Here is a 21,772-nt window from a genome sequence, read left to right as displayed (position 1 = left end):
TTCCGTTACAGTGATGCTTATACTTTACTATAAAGCAGCCACACAGAGCTAGCAAACAGCTAAGCAAACTATTTAAAGATATTCATTGAAGACAAAATCACCTTCAATTCCCCAAGGAAGGCGGGTGCCTGTACTGGGGGGGTCACCAGGGAGCGCTCCTGTATGCCTCCTGCTGTATACTATGACACACTACCCCAAAGCCACAACAAACTATCACGGATATGGGGGGAAGAAAATTACACTTCGCTCATACAAGGAAGAACAGACTAAGCAGGGAACTTCTTCACTGAGGAGAAACATTTTCAAAATGTTTTCTCTCATTTCTTTTCTCCTTAGTTAGTGTTTGCTCTCTCATACTGTAGAGGCTGCCCCGTACTAAAGGTGCCTGCTTCATTCTGGCCCACAGAGGTCTTTACTCCGCCTCCATCTCCTTCGAACCCGTTGGCCTCGGGACACAGAGCGAAAGTTTTAAGTGGAAACAGTCTTTTTTCACCATAACACTCGTAGCCTTAAAGATCTGCTCACAGCAGCAAACTGCAAGACAGGGATGTCATTTTCAACTGCATCCACATTTTATTTATTAAATTTGTTCGATTGAATACTGTTAATGCACTTTAAAAGCAGTATATAAAAATTTTACTCATGGATGAAATGCCGCCATTGAATTATGTACTGCACATTATGATCCATCTGACCTTCTGAACATAAAAATAATTCAATCAAAACCTTTTTAAAAAGCAGAAGATGTTTTTATATTAATAGTTTGTCACGTTTTGGTGTCTTCTGAGAAAAGCCTATAACTGATTAAAATATGATTATAATAAGCAGCTTCAAGTTTCATGGATTCTGAAGAAATCCCATGTCCGGAATATGTGTCAAATAAAGCAATGAACTAGCGTATTTTACGTTAATGATCTGAGGGGCCTGTGGTTTGAAGAAGTGAAAGTCGTTCATGGCTGTATTCATCACAGCAGTGTCTTTACCACACAGCTGAGCAGAGGAACTATATCATTTTGGTTAAGTGACACTGAACTTTGTACATAATTGGCTGCATAGACCGTGTTCTTCCCATGCGGCTGTATGGCGTTTCCCTTCAGTGGCATCTCTTTCATTAGAGCGGCCCACAGCCCTCACTGCAGCAGCACGTTGGTGCTGTTCACACAACTCTGAATCGTTTTCTGTCCTCGTTGTCCTCTGGTTCTTTAATTATTTCATTTTTTTATTTTGCCCAAAATAAAGTCATTTTGGGAAACAATGTTTGTCTTTTGAATGCTAGTCCGTGCCACTTTACTCTGTAAAAACTGTGAAATGTTGAATTAAATAAAAAAACGGAAAATTTTGTATCAATGTTTAAGGGCTAAAAACAACAAACAACCCCCGGATATTAGACAATGCATTTTCAAACAACCAACAATCTAGTCCCAAATACTGTAGCATATGAAAGTGAATGATGGGTAAAATAATCCAGTAGTGTCCAGGCTGTGTGGTGTTTCCTCAGGGAAAGCTAGGAGGCTGTACAGTTATCTCCTGTGGTGTCACTCTGAACTATACAACCTACTACCTCAACCTGCGAAAACACTGGAGGAAACTGCGGGTTGGCTGCTGTGTACCAAAACCTACCAGGCGTCATACAAACTTTACAGCATAGTGTCAACGCTTTCTATTTGATGAGAAATCAACTTTTCAAATATTTATTTACAAAAAAAATGTATAATTAAAAACGCAGAAGAGAAAGTCTGCTTGATCCTTATATTCATGCATCCTGTTAAAACCTGAATTGAAGTAGATCAGTTCATTGATGTGCAGCGCTGCCCAAGGACATCAGGGCGGTTTTGTGTTGTGTCACATCGTCATACAGTCCAACCCTCCTACTTGGGTGGGGTTACTGCATAAAGATGGGACGCAAGGGAGAAGTTTAGAGGACAATATTCTACTCTGACAAGGAGCTTGTTTTTCAGTCATACCAATACAATCAAAAGCTTTGTGTTTAAAACGACTTACAGTATAGTCACGATTGTGATAAAGTCTGACATTTCCATTCGTTTTGACTAACGAGTCTGCTTCAAATATTATTACAATGCGGTACTTTTCTTAGTCGTAATGTAGGGCAGGAGCTGTGTTTGCCTGGAAGACACATACCTATAGATACGAGCTTGTGCAGCCAGTCACCACAAGTTCGGATCTACGGGTTTGTGGCAGCTAGCATTACCCCTTTAAGAGCAAAAACAAAAGCAAGGTGAGACTCACAATGTATGAAAACAGAAACCATTCTACTACCTCGACCTGTAAACACCACTCAGTCCCAATCCAAGCCCTCTCAGTGGGCGTTCATGCCCACGTGTCAAAATGAAAAACACAGAATTGGTCAAGAACTACAGTTAAATCTTTGTGTATTTTTAAAATAAAATACTTAATGTATGTTACAAGATTTAAGAAGGAAGTCTGTTTTAACTTTCAATTTTTAAGGTATTGACTAAATTAATCGTTTTCGAAAACGGTCACATTAGATACTGTTCCTATCATGTAATTAAAATGTTTTTGTTTTTTTTATAACAACTTTTCAGGGTGGCTATAAAACACTTTCCTGTTTGTGTATCTTGAGTACTGTGAAGTCAAACCATGGTCCATTGAACAGGCTAAAAGCACATGACTGTGCGAGGGACGTGGTGTTTGTGTAACCTACTGATCACATTCTTCTGAGGTCAACATTTATTTTCAAAATGTCAGACAGTATAATATACTACATGTTCTTTTTTCCCCCAGACATAAACATCCTAAATGAAATCCACTTAACAACACTTTGATTTCTGTAAACACATTTGGTTTACAAATTTGAATTCAGGCTGTATTTTCAATAATTTACCACAAAAAAATTTCCAACACCACAAGGTGAACATTTGTATGATGCAAAAGGATCGAGTAGACTGCGATGTTCCAAAGACACAAAAATCCGACATCTTCAGGTAAATATTGTAAAAAAAAAAAGTCCAGGGGCGTGTGAAATCATATTAAATCACCTTTACAGAATGCAAAATATGACGGCGGTTTAATAATGAAAAAAGAATTGGTGGTTTATAAACATCCTCAGTGCAACTATTTGATAAAATATGCATTTCAATACAGCCTCTTGACCTTCCTACCCTTCAATAACACCATATCACAAGAACCATGAGCAAAACATCAGGTATGCACCAAATGGTGTGGGTTAGAAACAACACTGAACGACGCTTACAAAAAAATAACTTAAAAGTATTATAAATCGCCAACGTACCAGCAAGGGACACTCCAGATTTGATGGTCAAGACATCCTCTGGAATCAGATGGCGTTAGGTATGAGGAGCAGTGTAGGCCAATACTTCAACATAAAGCAGGACACCTATAAAAAAGACATTTACAAATCATTAGTGGAACAGAACAGAATGTCTAGTACTGACAGACTAGATTCCCGTGCACACACATTCCTTAAACCACACACTTAGAAACACGTGGTGATCCGAGCACACCCTTACAACACATACAAACTTAACACTACTAGCACTACAACAACAATCCAAAAACATTTACAGTGAAACAAAAAAATACAAAAAAGTACAAGTAGGAAATTAACATCCCCTCGTTCTTTCCCTGTTAGCCCATCTGACCCGTTGTCCGGTTCCCATTTTCCGGGGTACAAAAACCTCAAATCGCCTTTAAAAAAAAAAAAAAAAGGTACGGCAAAAGGTTGAACGCGATGAGATGTGGATGAGGAGGAGTCGCAGCGCAGGGCTTGCTACAGAAAAAGTGGAATTTGTGATCAGGCAAAGGAATGGGTGGTGTTTTCTTTTTTTCTTTTTTTTTTTTTGGTGCTTCATTCTGCCTGGCTTCTTTGGATCCCAGCAGGATCTCTGGCTGCGGCTCTGTCTGTCCGTAGTGCTGCCAAAATTTGTATATGTCCTTTTTGTCTTAAACTCAAATTGAGAGATGAGAACAGATATAATTTTAAAAAAGACGGGGGGATAGCACGGGAAAACTAAACTAGAGTGCAAGTTATGAAAGAAAAGGACCCAGCATGAGTGAAAGTGCATAGCAAAGAGAAGAGAGGCTTAGCAGTTGAATGCAAGGGTAACGAAAATACATTAAAAAAAAAGTCACGATGGAAGAACGTTGTTTTTCTCGTCAGAATGTTTTCTCTACAAACATATTATCCCCCAAATGCGAGCTGCAAAATGTCCCTTCTCCTACAACACAGCAGCCAAAACCTTTCCAAAGCTATGCCACGTAGCGTGAGAGGGAGAGAGAAAGCAGCCACTTTTTCCTCTCTCCAAAATGGCTGAGGGCCGGGGGAAAGCAGCTATGAGCAGAGACGAAGAGTGGTGCTCCCCGTCCTGCTCAGGGGAGGGCTGGGCGATGCAGCGAGCATCTCTCCCTCGCTTCCCTCGTCTCACTCGTGCCCTTTGTCCCAGTAGCCGTCTTTCAGACCGGACGATTGGCATACAGCTGTGTTGTGAGTCCATTAGAAACTCTACTTGGGCCACCATGCAGGGGAAGGCTACGACTGTACACGAGTAAGGCTGATATGGCTGAGTGTGTGTCCCTCACATGCCCACATCCTGATGCTCAAACACTGCTGTCCGTGCTGATATGTCCTCCCCATGAATTAATTTCTCCTAACCGGATAACTAATTATTTTACTCCTTTTAAGAAAAAAATGACATGATAGTGACAATAAGTCACAGTATATGTAATGTTTTATCTTTTTTATTTCACCACTGAGTACCAAAACCATTTTCAAAAAAATTCCTTCACCAACATTTTTTCGTTTTGTGAGCATTGTTTTCTCATAGTTCCCTCACATTTTTTAAATGCTTTTATGAATGTCCTTGTCACAATCATAATCATTCATTAACTCATCTTGTCCTTCTTACTGTATCTTAAGCACCCCTTCTGGCATCACAACAAATAGTGATTGAAGTCAGAATGCTGCATACTACATCCTCATCTGCACAATTTTGATTGAGAATCTCAAGGATCTATTCTCGGACCCCTTCCATTTATTGGCTATTTGTTCCTAAAAGACTCAATATATCTGAAAAAATAAATTTTCAAAAGAAAACACTAAAGCTCTGAACATGTACTACTGCCAAGTTGACACTTCATTGATTGCTAAGAGAATTATAGTACTTTGCCTCAAATCGCATTTCATGAATTTAACAGAAAAAAAACGTAATTTCAAACAAGGGTGGTGCAAATGGTGGTCCACTTCCATTCACTTGACGTTGATGTTCTTACTTAACAGTAAAAGACCTCTGATTCATTCAGTGCTATACCTGTTCCTTGTGGAATATATATAGATAAGAGTGTCCACTGTTTCCACACAAATACAACAATATGTGTGTGTATACATATATATATATATATATATATATATTTTTTTTTTTTTTTTTTCAAAATATTCCATCCCTTATATGCACCAACACTTGAGGGATTATTATCTGTCACCATACTTGAAGTACCTATTTTATACTCTTGTTCATTTTGAATGTATTTAAGCCCTGTAACAGTAAACAGCTGGCCGAAGTATCAGTAATTATCTGGCTGATCGTGACTTGTCACCACCTTCAATCGAATCCTGAGCAGCTACAAAATGCCCAAGAAGTCACAGTATTTATTTGCCATTTTAAAGAAACACAAGGACAACCTTCCTTGTGTTTAGAGCCTTGGATGCTAGTTTTGCCACAGCATGCCGATGGGCTGCTGTCTGCTCCATGGTCACTCCTTGAATCTTAATGACCCGATTTAACTGTGCACATATTGCCAAGAAACCTGTGTTTCTGTGTGGACACAGAAAAAAGGGTTCTCAAAAACAGAGGTTTTAAGAAAACAGATTGACTGACATGGGCATAACCCCAAACCTCTATCAAGGTAACCCCATTAAAGCCACTCTCAGAGCCTGGGAAAGTTAGGGGGAGGGAGTAAGCTGCCAACAAGGGGGGGAAATCATTACCGTCTATTTTTATTCTTAATGTAGAGGAAGCTATAGTGATGACTGAGCACAAGATTACAGTAAAAGATTCAAGTTCAGCATCACAGGAACACTTACAGGCAGATAAACACCTGTGTTACTGCTTTAAACTTCTTTTCTTAAATGTTTCCCTTTTTCTTTCTGAGTCACCTTTCATAACAGACAGCTGTATTACAAATCCCCCCACGCCTGGTTAATCTGTTTTAATCACACAATATGACATAGCCTCAGCTTCTGCTGTATTTCTTCTTATAGTCTTCTAACATTATTGAACTCAATTCAGCCGTCCAACACTCTTGACACATGATTTTAACTTTTATCATTTATCAATTTTGTACCATTAAGTATATCATTATATAATATTAGTCTATTAGTCATTTTTACATGGTTTATTATTCCCCTTGTACATACAGAATATTACAGGAAAGGCTACAACCAGCACCAATAGTTTAACTTCTAGTTGTAATGTTGATTTGTATTACTTTTTTGTAATTCTCTGTTTGTTTAAAGGCGGTTTTTCACATATGAATCAAAATAGTGTCTACAATGCAGGTTGTTTGCATTTCTACAAAAGCATATATGTCACAGTTTGTCATACCTAGAGACTTCCAATGTGTCTCTTTCAGACCTTGTTTGTGTTAACACGTCTTAATAAAAGTCAGAATCTTTTGTGATTGCCGTAGCATAACTCAACATCTGAGAGGGCAGGCAGCAATAATGGTTTATAATACAAATTGTTTGGTTGCAGCTGTGGTAACATGAGGGGTGGGGAAAACCCGGCAGTCCAGACTGTCTGTTGTATTAGCTCAGAGGTTTGCAAATATCAGCTAAACCTCTCAAATTAACAGCGCTTAGATTTTAGAAAAATAATGGCTCAATGTTGGTAAAACCTGTCAAATGTATATGCTGGGTATAGCATGTTTTTTTAGATTGAATTTGGTGGATGGAAGTTTCTTAATTCAGTTCATACTAAAATAGCCACACAATACAGATGTTACAACTCAAACTAGAATATATTAATTACAAAAAATATTAAGATCAGAGGACTGGGGAGTATGTAAATCCATTAGAACATCAGAGGTATCAATCCGTCTGCTAGATACATAATAATACAAATGTATAGCACTTAAAATACTTTACAGAACCACATTATAAAAGGAAAACAACATACTATACCAAAGACTGGCTAGAAGAACAAGAGACAACAGAAGAATAAAAAAGTCACTTCATGGGGTGCTGGTGGTGCAGTGGTTAGTGCGCACGCCATGTATGGAGGCTACAGTCTTCCAAGTGGGTGGTCCAGGTTCAAATCCAGCCTGTGGATCCTTTCCCACATGTCATTCCCTGATTTCGGACTCTATCCTCTGTCCTATCGCTCCATTAAAGGCACAAAAAGCCCCAAAAAAAAAAAAAAAAAAAAAGTGACTTCATGATGGTATTAAAGTAGCTGTACGCCTCAGAGATTTAAAGTAGGAATGTAAGTAATACAAAATACAATTGAAAATGATTCTCAGTCTGTAATCCTAAAATCTTTCTTGCTTTCTTCACTCTCTTATCCATTTTGGTCCCTTCAGTGTTGTATTGAGAGAAATCTAAACCTGGCTGAGGCGTGTATTTCAGCTGTGTGAGAAGGCCTTTATGTAGATTTTATCCCCATGTCGAGCTCAGTGCAACAGAATAAATGTGTAAAGCGCACACTGGGAAGTGCAATCAGACAAGATAAAGCACCAGTGGGAGACGCCAGACAGCAGCACTATTTAATACTGTAGATTTTGATTCATGTTCATACATCTTGATGTTTCAGTCCAATTTTTATCTGTTTCCCCCCATTTCATCTCGCCCATCTCTTGCAGTTGCTTGTCCCTCACTCTTCCCTCCTCTCGCTTTTCCCATCAAATATTCTGCTCACGCACAACTGCGGCACCCTTTCTCCAGTCCTCCCCATTAATCCACACCACAGACATCTTGGCCCACTGTCTCGTCTCTCTCTCAACGTGCACTCAAGGCTCTCAAAGTCTGGGCCGTTTCAGCAGAGTGCCTGAGCATTTTTCAAAGGCCATGAGGCCCACTGCTGAACATGCTTTTTACTGTACAGACAGACTAGTATATCATGTCTCCCTCCCACTTTAAATACCACTGATTAGAAGACAGCATCCCATTCAAAGCAGAGGTCATATCAGGATAAGCAGCACTCCAGTCCTTACTCACACAGTATAAAACCTCTATGTTCAGCCATGCCTAACATTTACTTTCACTACAGCAGGAAAAACATCACAAAACAAACGGATGGCCTGCTTCAGCCGGCTCCGACCAGCCTGAGATATGTGGCTGGCTCTTCCCTGTTTGAGCTAGTTTCTAAAGGCATTGAAGACGCTGGCCCGATGATCACAAACTAAATCAATGGCAGCTGGCTTTGTATGTTTGATTTGACAGCCGATTTAGTACTCACTTCTATTCTTTTTAAAGTATACATACCTTAATCCATATTGTGAATTTATTAGATGAAACTAGTTTTGGTACTGCTACAATAAACCTGAGTCACATCAAAATGCTTCACATTATGTGCTTAATTATTCTATTGCAGTGACGCAGTCTGAAGTCCTAGCTTTGTATTTATGAAAGTTGAGAGTAGTGTTTATCAGGGCTGGAAAACGCCAGATTCGATATTGTACAATACATCATGATATGATACAATACCCCTTAAAGCTTGAATACAGTGTGTGTTAAAGATAATCAACTTCCCCTTTTCTTACAATGTACATTAAGAGGGATAGTGGTGTAATATGAAGTGATTTTATACAGGGAACACGCTTTTACAGAGAACAGTGATAGCTTCTGTTAAATGCTAAAGTGGCATTTTCCAACAAGCAGCACAAAATCAGGTCTTTTTAGTCAGCTTCCATTCCACCGTAGTCTTAAAACTCCTGTCGAATGAGCACGAGTACGAGTCTAGTAGCACGTAGATACATACAATAGGCAGGAATTGTCATGTTTGACTCTGTGGGTAGTGAAGTCCATCCATTGCTGAGGATTGAAACTTTCTCTGCAGTCTGGAGTGCATCTTTCACCATCCCTCTAGATTATATTGACATAACCCTGCTGTCTTCTTCTACTCTTGTCCTGCTGTGAAACCTCCTCTCTGGCATATGAAGTTCTGTTCGCATTACCCAGATTAATGTTAAAGTATTGACACGGGGCAAATTACCATGGAAATCTGTTTAGCGCACCGTTTTAAAAAAGAAAAGAAAATTCCAATATTTATATTTGGGGCCAGCAAATCCATTATTGGATTACTAAATTCAAGACGATGATATTAACCTTCTCTTTTATCTGCTGGTTTGGGTCTCTCAATCTGAATAAAAGGGAAGAGGTTGGAACAAGTAGAGAGAATGTGCAGTAAAATAGCTGGCACTAGTTTGGATGAACCTGCCCTTTTACATAGAGCCAGAGCTACAAAGAAAGCACAGGCTATCCTTGGTGACCGCACTCACACCCTTTATACAGAGTACAAACTGCTGCCATGCGGCCGCAGACGTACTCTACCCCTGTACAGGAACGAACAGATTTAAAAAACGAATTTGTCCCTGGTACCATTGGTCTCCTCAAAAGCATGATCATCATGAAACATCACAACAATCTGATTTAATTGAGGTTGAAATTGATAAAGTGCAATTTTTATATATTTTTTTATACCTCTGTCAACGTCTTTGGTCAATTAACTTCTGTAGACATTACTAGGGCTGGGAATCATTGGGTGTCTCGCGAATCGATTCGATTTCGATTCATGGGGTCACAATTCGATTAAGAATTTAGTTTCGATTCAAAAAGATTCTGGATTCATGATTCAAAGTCTATTTTTGAATTGGAACATACTTCAGGATTTACTCCAGTCATCTGTGAGACTGGTTAAAATTCTTGCAGCTCCATTTGTCATTCTACTGAGTTAAAGAGCTAGCCTTAGCACTTAGCAGGGAGTGACTGATTAGTCAAAAAAACTATTTTGGAAGTTATGAATCTATGAATCTAAGATTAGTATCTCGATTTTTTCCATTACCCTCATCTAAGTACATCATAAGTGCCATTATGGAGTTATAGTCATGTGTGCCAAATGGTCAGAAAATGGTTTTCAATTATTATATCACATGATGTTAGCCAGTCTTATTAATACATAAAGGCAAATTAATGAAAATACTTTGAGTTGAAACTTTTCACAACTCTTGAAAAGTTACTTTTTGTCTTTCAACATGGCTATAATCTTAATAGAAAAATATTGGTTAAACTTTCTAGTGTATAAATACTTCTGGTTTGACAGTACTTCCGTTTTTTACCAACACTGCAGTAAAATGTTTTCACCAGACGCAGACAAAACGCAAAGTAAGACCATCCATCATGGGGGGCACACTGCTTCTTAACATGCTTTATGCACAGGGAGTTAAGAAAGGAGCGAGCACAATGACATAGCAGGGGTAAAGCTGTAGGAAGGAGGAAAAGATCTAATTACTGTATTAATTACTTAATTTCTTTTCATCTGCTGGATCCACTGGCTTGAACTAATCACTTTAAGAATGCGGCCAAATGCTCAATATTAACACATCTTCCATGACAGGGGGAAGAGTGTGGGTCTAGGAGAGGATGAAAGGATGAGATTTTCAGGAACATTTAAGCCACTAATGCCGTCAGACTTGCAAAGGAAGAAGCTCAACGTGAATATCAAGGGGGAAAAAAACTCAGGGAGGTTACATTCTTTTCCTTTCTTTGTGAAGAGCACTTGTTCTTTACTGACATGCAGGAAGTGCAGGTATATTACAAAAGTATTTTCAGATATTCCAGGGTAAAAAGATCCCAGGTGGATTTGAGTTTCCCCTCAATCATCCTCCTTTGAAATGAGGCTGAAGTTAAATTTTCCAGCAGTGCTTAGAAATAGCCCACAGAGCCTCATCAACCTCCCTCCTCTCCTGCACATTTCTTTCTTTCTATCACCCTCCACTCCTGCCATTTCAGACCCTTCTTTCCCCTCCCTCCTCTCTCTCTCTCTCTCTCTCTCTCTCTCTCTCTCTCGCTTTCATTCATTCAGTTTAATTTTGAACTCTGTGCTGGTAGACAGGCAGAGAGGGTAGCTCCATGGTTACCTGGCACCAGGCCATCTCATTACACTGCCAATTGATTCTGGCCTGCCGCCACGTCCGCTGCCCCCCCCTCCCCCTGCACACGCACACACACACACACACACACACACACACACACACACACGCACACACACACACACACATATACACACACCATCCACCATCTCTGCACCCCAGACTGTCTGCAGCAGAGGAGATTTCAGAACACACAGGAGGGAGAAGCAAACAGATTCACTTACGTACATCGTACTCATGCACTGCTGCACAAACTTATAGCACGAGCATTAGATCCAGTCCGAAAGAATATTAATTATATAAGGATAGCTCTGACATTTCAAGCTTTTTAAAGGTGGATCCTATTAAGATGATTAATTGAATCATCAATTTGATTTTCCTTCTACTCAAAGTCAAAGCTTGTTTCTCAAGGATAAAGAGATGAGCTGTGAGCAAATAGAAATGACACTACAGTCTGCAAAAACCCTGATCATTGACACAATATATTATAATAATAATAACATGTAACTTCTAGTTAAATTAATAAAACATGAAGGTTAAATATGTGCAAAATTATGCAACGAAACCAAATTTTCCAAATTATAGTTTTGATTTCCTGGATGGTAGACAGATGGGGAAAAATGTCAATTTGAACTTTCTTTTATAAGTCAGGCCATCAAGTATTGAATTCTAATGGTGACCCTGATGACTGAGGATGGCTTTATTGATGGACTTTTTTAATAATCTGGGTTTTCTGTTGTTTCTGTTGGGTTTTCTTGATGTATTTAAGTATTGAATGTTGTTTCTAATGTCTGAGTCTATGTGCCTGTGTTTCCTACATGTCTCTTGTCTTGTCACCTGTGAGCAAAACAAATTTCCCTTTGAGGAAACAGAGATTAAGTTTAGGTTGAATGCTGCTTATAAAAAGTACTCTTAACCATGTTTAAACAGCTCCTTGAGTCAACATGAGTGCAAGATGTTGGACCTTCATGCACATGTAATGAAGCTGCTTTGTGCTCCCCAGCATGTACTTTTCCACTTATTTGTTAATACTGTCAATCTATTTTCCACATAATATTGATATAAAGGCAACTTTACATGTATTACAGCAATACGAGTTACAAAGCATTGTGTATTTCTAACTGTAACACATATCCAACTCTTCTCTGTCTCAGTGGCTTACTGATACAAGTTCTCACATAACAACAAATCATACTATTGTAACTGACTCTAAATGAAACCCCTTATTAGGCTTTACTGAACTAACACTATAAAGTTCAAAAGTTTGGCTCCAGACCCAGACCTACATATTATACTCTGTGACACACATTTCATTGCAGTATTAGACCAAACAGAATCTTTGTGGGCCGTTCCTGATATCTCAAGTGTCTGCTTCAAATCATTTGTGCTGCTTGGAGGCAAAGAAGCCAGGATCGATGTCTAATGACTCATCTTGCCCTGTGAGACTTTCAGTGGTAGAGATTGTACGGGAGGTTTCACTACTTCATCTAACAGAGCATCTGTCTAGGTACAGTTGGAGCTCGCCTCCCCTTCTGCTGCTGCTGGCAGATGCAGGGGTCATGGCCTCATGGTCACCAGGGATTTGAGGGGATCAGGAGTCAAATGGATCATAAATCCATATGACAGTGTTTCTACTGTGACTTCATGATCCCCATAACTCCATTCATTCATTCGGTCATAATCTGGATATTAGAGTAAAAGGCAGGTCAGGGTATTTTTGTAGTGTGACCAGGGACCACATTGTTCTCTAGACAGTTGTAAGTGGGACAATGACCAATGGTTATTTTTCATAATTTATAGGTTTAAACCAAACTGCATCTCTTAATGTGGCTTAGAGATGCAAGCAAGTTGCTGCAGACTTTATCTACCCGAGCAGTCCACCGCTCTAATTGAATGGCAGGGGAAACACTGCCATTCCATGTGTGTGACTGAGATAATAAATGATGACATCACCATTACATTTTTGGTCTCCTATAACAGATTTCTCATTTTTATAAAGCCCAGTTTTACTTGGGTTACAATTCAAAACGGTCCTTTCATGATACAACTTTGTTGTTATCATTAAAGTAGGCTGATTTCAATAAGTCCTTACTTGGAGTGCACACTAAAACATCTGCAAATCAAACTCAATCAAAGGGTGCTCTTGTCTTCATTTTCGAAGGTTAATCCACCTAATTTGAGATTCAGCACTGGAATGGTTGTAAAAGTTTCTGACAGCACGTGAATTAATCAGATGTTGTAATTATCTACAGTTACATTTTCAGCTTTGCAATCAAGGTGGACAATGTAGTACTTTATTTTCAGCTTTTTAGCTACACATCAATCAGCTGAACTACAGTATTGCATTCCTAACAAAAATCATCTTTATCTCTCAATTATGCATTTTGTTGCCTTTTTAAATAATTTATAGCACAAGTTAAACACCCCTAATCTATCCAGCTGTTAGAATTTCATATACTGTACAGCTATATTGGTGGAGTCCATTTTAAACCAGTGAGCTTGCTCAAATCCTCTTTTTGTGTGTAATCATCTCATAGGGTGACCCTGACTAAGGATTGACAAAATTGAACCTGATTCTTTAGATTTTGCCTTTCGTCGACTAATGGTCGAATGTCATCTTCTTCTTTTTGCGCTCAATGATCCAGATTCTAATTTGCAACATAGCAGACAAACCAAGTCTTGTAGTCAATTCATTCTGTACAAGTGGATATCTGCTTGTGGTGATTTCTTAACGCACACACTTAGGACATTGATTAAAAGTATGATATATTCTCAGAATTGCATTAAAAGTATTGCAGTTGATATTTACTAAGATAGGCTATGAGTCATGATTTATTTGGAGATAACAGACAGATAACTGTATAAATAGACATTGAACACCCACATATAGCTGGAATGGAATGATCCTTATGTCATTATCTGTGTGCAACTGAGAGATTGGCAGTCTGCTAAGGCTCTTTGGAACAAATCTTTCAAGAGTTAACTCTATGGGGTCACCCCTAATTTCATGGCTTTTGTGGAAATGGACGGAGAAACAACATCTTTTACATCTTTTATTGGTAAGTTTTCACACACCTCTCTTGTACAAAATAGAGGTTGAAATTGTGTCTCATACAAATCCCTAACAAGTGAAAAACCAGTGATTCATCACTAGAAAACAACCATATGATACATGTGAAGAAAACTACTACTGGTACACATACAAACAGTGACAAGTTGGTTGTATCTCTGTGGCCTTCAGATGTAAAACTGATGATGCCTAGCTCTACCTGAATCATTCACAACAATACTACACACATCATCTCAAACATCATGTGTCTGCTATCAATTTTTTGGTGTCTTCACACTCATGCTTTGTGACTCAGCACAGTCTGAACAAGGCCATCCATTTCTAGCAAGTAGCCATCCGTCACTCGACCTATCAATTCATCCACCCATCCATCCATCTATCTCAGAACAGACCGGCGCCCCATGTGAGGAGGCACAACATCAATGAAGAGAGGGATGGAGGAGCAAATTCTCTTTGAGTTGAGATAGTTTGAGGTAGTTAGTTAAAAGTAATATTCACTTCAAGACATTCCTCAAACACTTGGAAGAAAGTTGGAATCTTAAAATCAATCCATCATTTCCTACATAAACTTGTATTTTGTCTGCGCTGTTAAAAGGTTTTCAGAACTCGTAAAGCTGCTACCTAAAGACTAAGGGACTTATTTTTTCAGGGTTTTCATGAGGAAACTTACTGAGAGTTTTAAGGAAACTTGAATTTACCCACCACGATGGGCGGTGGATTGGGCAAATTCACCTGACACTGCACAAAAACACCTGCATTTGGCCCGTGGCAGATGCTAATTTCCAACCCTGAAACAAACACACACAAATACTCACAGTCACACCTCCATCTCACAAAAAAGAGACTCTCTGTCTCTCACTACACTGGTGCAATGAGGTAAATACTTTGTAGCACAGTCCAATGTTTGCACTGTACAGTCCTGTATGTACATTTACTCTTCATCTATTCCACAGACAACACATATATTATAGTCTATGGTGACGATGCAAATTACAACATGACATTCATGGAAAATAAAAAGGCAGTGTAGAAATGTTCTAGTATGAGTTTGTCTCCCAAAAAATGAAAGGTTACAGATGAGCCTCCCCACTTTGGGGCCCCTTTCCTGTACATGCATAAGGGTTGTTTAAGGACACAGTGAACCAGGCTACCCGATCTAGGGAAGGGGCCAGGCAAGGGGAGCAGTGACAGGACGGCCAAGTGGAAGAAACTCTGATGGAATCCTAGAGCTCGAGCTGCTGGCGCAAAGCAGGAGGGAGTGGAGAATGCTGCAGGAGAGCGACAGGATTGGCTGATGTAAAAAGCAGAGGCAGGACCAGTTAAGGAGGAGAGTCGTGGTAGATATATGGACTACGCAGACAGCACAGGAAAAAAAGAATAAAGGTGACGGTGACGGTGAGGGGCGGGTTGAGCAAGTGTCTTCCAATATTGCAATTTCTTCAATAAATCAAGCGGCATTTGTGACTGTTATAACTCTTAAGTCTGAAATATGTAACATATCACTCTAAGGGCAATTAACAAGTTATTTCAACTATGTTTTTTTTTAAACATTCTGAACGGAGAGCAGGTTTGTACAGTTTTAAATCGCAATCCATCACACCTGCAGTTTTATGGGAATAGGACCTGGCGCACATTTGGTCCCTTTTTCGCCCCTTCTCCATTTTCTCCCTCCTTGTAACCTTGTCTCCCCAAATCCTGTGTCCCTCTCCTTCTGTCGCTCCCCTTTCTGTGTGAGTGTGTCTGGGTCCTGCTGGAGAGGCTTTGTCTGTGAACACTGGAGCCCGGACCGGCCCACAGGGGCCAGATCCATGAATACCCACACTGTGAGAGCCGCTTTTTCTCTTCACACCACTTTCTCTATTGGAATGCCTGAGCAGTGAGGTAAGAAATGCACGCACGCGCAGCCATGTGTGCACACACACACATGCATACAGTACACACACATTTTCTCACTTTCTCTGCGTCACGCACACGCATCCACACATACACTGCACTTTACACACAAACTGAGTGAGTCATGCGGTGATGAAAAGCCAGTGTTTTGTGTGTGAACCCTCTCACCCTGGACTCACATCCTGAGAGCCTTTCTCCTCCATCAGTCCCTGCCAAGCTCTCCCTCTAATTAAAGACCATCGGGTCCAATAGCATTGGCCCAGACCATGCCCCATCCTCGGCTCATGGAGGTCCTGAGCAGAGCAGAGTCTATGTGGAATGTGAATGACTGCGGTGATTAACAACTTCTCAGGGTTTCTAATTCCACAGTTAATGGTGTGCTTGGCCACAAGAATCTGCCAGCTTTAAAGAGAGGCTGCTCTAATGTATAGACTACAGCTGACAAGGCTAAGTCTACAAAAACATCTCAAAAGATCGTCTCCAAAGACTTTAAAGGGGTTGGATCTGTTTCTAAATCAACAACGGTACTGCACAGAAAGAGCAAATCTCATCACTGAAAAACTAACCAAAAAAGCAAACGGTTATTTTTTTTGTCTTCGTAGTCCAATTTAAGTTTAAATTTAGAATTGCCTGACTTAGTTATCGAGTTAGTGCCTGCACCTTTCTCCAAAGCAGATTGAAATCTATTGCATTCAATACTACAATGGTGTCAGGTACTGTGAGTAATTGAAGCAGAAGAAAGGGTACAAGCGACAGCTCAGTTTTTATTTTAACTGTTATTATAATCACAACAGGGCTTCCATCTGTGCTTAACCTATGAAGCGATTGTTCTGTTCACATATTTCAGGGGACTATATGTAGGAATCAACAGGTGAGCTTGTGAAATCGAGTTTCAACCAACTAGGGGCAATTTGGACAACTACAGAGCATTATAATAAAACCTGGTAGGACCTATTCCTCAAATCAAAATGTTAAAGAGACAATATATAAAAAAAAAGCCATTCAAATAGACACAATATCATGGCTACAGGTAAAACGTCAGAGCAGCAGGGTGCTTTCACCTGGCAGCATTGAGTCCTTATCACATGCTTCATTTCATTCCCTCTTACTCCCCCATTCCTCCTGTCTCTGTTCTGTTTCTACTATCAGAAAAGGCAGAATGTCCATTAATAAACAAAGTTGATTTTTATATAACTCTGCTGGGTGATGATGAATGAAGAGTTTGATTAAGCTGCACGTTTGGAATAAACAACAGGAATGCAAGCGTTGTGGTAAAGACGGGTCTGAAGGCAAAGCTCTCGATTTACCGGTCGATCTTCGTTCCAAACCTCGACTACGGTCATGATCTATGGGTAGTGACCGAAAGAATAAGTCTGCAGAAACAAGCGGCCGAAATGAGTTTCCTCCGGTGGGGGACTGGGCTTCGCTTTAGAAAGAGGGTCAGGAGCTCGGAGTAGAGCTGCTACTCCTTCGCATCGAAGGGAGTCAGTTGAGGTGGTTCAGGCATCTGATTAGGAAGCCTCCTGGACGCCTCTCTTTGGAGGTTTTCGGGGGAACGTCCAACGGAGAGGAGACCCCAGATTTCGCTAGAGGGATTATATATCCTGGCCTGGGAACGCCCTGGAAACCCCCAAGAGGAGCTAGAAAACGTTGCTGGGGAGAGGGAAGTCTGGGTTGACTTACTGCGCTTGCTGCCACCGCGACCCGACCTCGGATAAGCAGACAGAAAATGGATAGATGGATTGATTTTGGAATGATCCGACAGAGCACAACAGATCCACAGGAAGATCAAATAGCTAATATATGAGACGTGCAACATTTAATGTGAAGAAACAAAACAGGTTTGGAATCAGGTATGATCTGCTTAATAGTTTTTTTTTTTAACATGGGAATAAACATCTGCCTGGATCTTTCAATATGTGCATCCCTACCATCTTGTCACAGCAGACTGCCTCTTTGGGTTAACCCAAATGAAGGCTTGATCCTCCTCCTCAGACACCAGGCAGTGACGTCACAGACACAGCCTCCTCTAAATGTCTACAGTCTGTGGTCACCCCATTCACTTATAACAAGGTATTATTTTTCATTTTGGGCATCGCTCTCTGGAAGCTGCGTCAATGAGACACTTTAATAAACAAATAGCAGGGCACTCTGGTTTGGAAAATGGCAAATATTACCCACACACACACACACACACACACACACACACACACACATTACCAGACTGTTACACATGTCTGATGCAGAGGAGGGAAAGGACAGGCAATGAGCTGAATCAACAAAATGGCAGCAATTATTCTGAAAACATAGACTCAACAAATAAGTTGCAATTCACTTATGAAATTAGTCTGAAATTAAAAGTGCAATGCCTTCAAAATAAACTCACAAAAAGATACCTGCATCATGAAACCAAACTGGATTTTTTTTATTCAACAATTTTCAGCTTTTGATTTTGATTTTGTATTCAAATGTAGTATTCATCTGACAAATGATCATTTGCTTAAAGGTCCAATATCTTTGAATCTATGTGATCATAATCAGGAAGACGAGGGGTTGTAGCAGATCTGAAGAGGACATCAGTCTTTACAGTGCTGCAACATGGTCTTTAATATGGTCCATCTTGGTTTTGTGATCTATATATAATCTGCATTGTCAGTGTTAACAGGCTTGTGGCAGAGGTTCCTTGCACGTGTGTTTGAGTGTGTGTGTGTGTGTGTGTGTGTGTGTGTGTGTGTGTGTGTGATTGAGCGTGTATAGTATGAAAGGAGACGCATTAACAGACAGGTAATTGGTCATCTTGATAGCTGGTTGTGCAGGTGCCCCCAGATGACAGTCAACTATAAATCATCTTTTCTTTTTTTCCACCAGCCACACTGCATGATTTCTCAGTTGCACTATCATCTGTGTTAATAGCTTTTTCTTTCAGCAGTCTGTCGGGGCATGATGCCAATTTTGTTAAACTTTATTTCATTTTATTTAATTTGGAGGTTAAGAAAAGATTTTATTTAATTGTGTGATCTTCCACGTTGCCAGCGGAAGAACAAATATGTGATGTGCTACATGGAGGTAGTGCAAATAGTAAAACAAAGTGGCTTGCTAGCAGGAAAGTGAAGCGATGATCATTTTTTCAATATAGTGTTCATTTACCTGACACTGTTTTTAGCTTGTCCCTGTCTGCTACAATCTATGTAATGCTAAGCTTCCATTCCAGCACTGCTTTTTAGCAATAGAGGGACTGAGCTGACCAATATCTCTGTTGATTAATATACTTACAATCGACAAGTACCTCATGCATCCCCTCTTCAAACATACACAATGATCCCTTTAAGGAAGACAGGTTGATCATGTCTTTTTGTCTTTTTCCCTTTGTCTTTTTTTAATAGCGTTTTGTGGTCCTGTAAGTTTGGTAACTAGTTTTGGGTGAAGTAGGCAGCTTTAAATCTTGATAATGGCTCAAGGATCGATGGGTGCTACTCATCCGGGGTGCAACTAGAGCAGGAACAAACAGCTTTCAAGATCAGAGTAATCCAGCGCAACATTAAAGTCATCAACGCGTTACTCATTGCGTGTTCTGCAGGTTTGCTCTTCACTTGATGAGCGTCAAGTGTTGGTTTATAAGACTTTTCTATGTCTACAGGTGGTGATAATAACAGGTCATGTGACAACTAAGGTCATCTTAATACATAAAATATCAACTTTCATATTATTTAATATGTCAGATGATTTTGAGTGTTTGGTTCATATAGATATTTGTTCGCTCCAAATGCGATGTTTTATATGCATTAAACTGTAAAGACAATTTTAGCAATCCTGGTGAGAGCTGGATTACTCTGATCTTGAAAGTTAACTTAGTGGCTCATTTGCTTTTACTGTTTACAAACACCTGTTTAGAAGATTTGATTTAAAGTGGTGTAACAAGACTGAGAGACATTTGTGTTCGACTCAAAGTACACGCTGACAAATTGATTACAAACACAAAATCGAATGTCTGTTTCTGTCATCCTGTCAAAGCTTGTGTCTACAAACATTATTGCCTCTCTTTCCAGTGACAAGATATTCAAATGAGAAAAAGAACTTGGAGCTAACTGAACAGGTAAAGACATGGTATTGTATTTATTCCACCAAGATTAAGTTTTAACAGCTTTTACAGATTGTTTAAAAGCACATATTCACACAAATGGCCTGTTTTAGCAATAACCCATTAAGATCCAATGTTAAGTGAAAAAACATGCATTTGAAAACATGTCACGTTTCCTCTCCATCCTTTATTAATTCTAAAAATATAATTAAAAAAGTACAAACTGTTCAGTCTATCAGTGTCTTCTATTCAATTCTATCAAAATTGTTAAGTTTTAACTGCAACAATGATTGTATTATGAAATGAGTGATAAACAAATGAAACTAATTAACTGTCATACTGTTTGATTGATGGGGTAACAGGTACAAAGAGGTAGGTACATATATATTGGGATATTAGCTTTTCTATACATGTTGTTATTCATAATCAAGACACGACTTAAGTAGCACAACTGGTGTTACTGTCCTCCTCTTCAACTGTGGGTCAGTAGTTCAGAGAAATGACTCAGCACTGACTGTGTCTCTTCTACTTTCTTGTCAAAGCTATGAATCAGAAAAGTCACCAAGGTGTGTCTTTCCAGAACCACCAGAGACGTCATTCAGGACTGTGCTAAGCCATTATGAGCAGGAAAAAATACCCTAATTTCATCAATCAAGGAACTGATTTTTTTGTGTTGCTTGTTTGAATGTATCGATGTGTGTGTGCGCTTACACCATAAGGGTGTGTGGACAATGCTGTGGTTTCCTGAACCATTGTGTTCGTCTGATGACTCAGATTGAACTTTCACTCGTGGTGAGCATGAATCACGTCCCTGACCACAACCACATTACACACAATCAGGAAGAATCTATCACAATCCCTGTCATCGTCGTGTAGTGATGAGGACAAGAGACACAGATCCATCCAAGTCTACACAATACAGTACGCTGCTAAGCGTTTCCAGAGCAGGCGTACGACGCAAAAAAATCACACACGTACATCACAGTGTGAGTCATGAACTAAGACTGTGACAGACAGTGGGCTGACAGACAGTGGTGGTCTGCAGTCTCCCTCCTCAATGAGACTCTAACACAAGCTGCATTCATCAATCACGTTTTTCAAACTTAAATCTAAATAAAGCCGGAATGAGGATGTTAGACAAACAATTTTATTTGGGTAACTTAAATTTGGCCTTTTTTCAAACATTGTCCTGGAGGTGGGATATCACATTGTCTTCGTAGCTTCAAGGAGCACAAAGAATATGCATTATAAGGAACCTATTACAGCAGTTTGTGCGGACAGTAGCTTTACTGATATAGAAGAAAATCAGTCAGATCTAAACCAGTTTGCTTGCCTGCTTTCATCCCTGCGACACCTGTTGGTTTGCCGTGACAACTGGTCTCATATCTGGCAATCTGAGGGGGGTCCAAAGCGACTGTGGGGGTTGCCTTAAAACCGCCTACTTCCTCTGGTCAAAACAAAAGCAAACCGTTCCGGACATATTGGCTGCATCATTGTTGTCAGAGAAGTCAACACTTCAACAAAGCATGTTTGATATATTACGGGAAATTCTATGAGTTAATTCAGTTGGTATCTTACATACTGCTCCT

At 39.7% G+C, this 21,772-nt stretch overlaps 1 long non-coding RNA gene across 1 annotated transcript in view; it reads right to left on the bottom strand.

Moving 5' to 3' along the window:
- LOC114920941 (uncharacterized) overlaps nt 1-21,772 on the bottom strand; it is a 46,642-nt gene that overhangs the window by 8,005 nt on the left and 16,865 nt on the right. Inside the window, exon 3 of the long non-coding RNA XR_003809230.2 lies at nt 3,272-3,376. This is a non-coding gene — a long non-coding RNA (uncharacterized lncRNA). The remainder of the gene's footprint in view (nt 1-3,271; nt 3,377-21,772) is intronic.

The sequence above is a fragment of the Labrus bergylta genome, chromosome 14 (assembly GCF_963930695.1).
Source record: "Labrus bergylta chromosome 14, fLabBer1.1, whole genome shotgun sequence".
In the NCBI taxonomy this organism is placed as follows: domain Eukaryota; kingdom Metazoa; phylum Chordata; class Actinopteri; order Labriformes; family Labridae; genus Labrus; species Labrus bergylta.
This window is presented reverse-complemented; position numbering and strand designations above follow the sequence as displayed.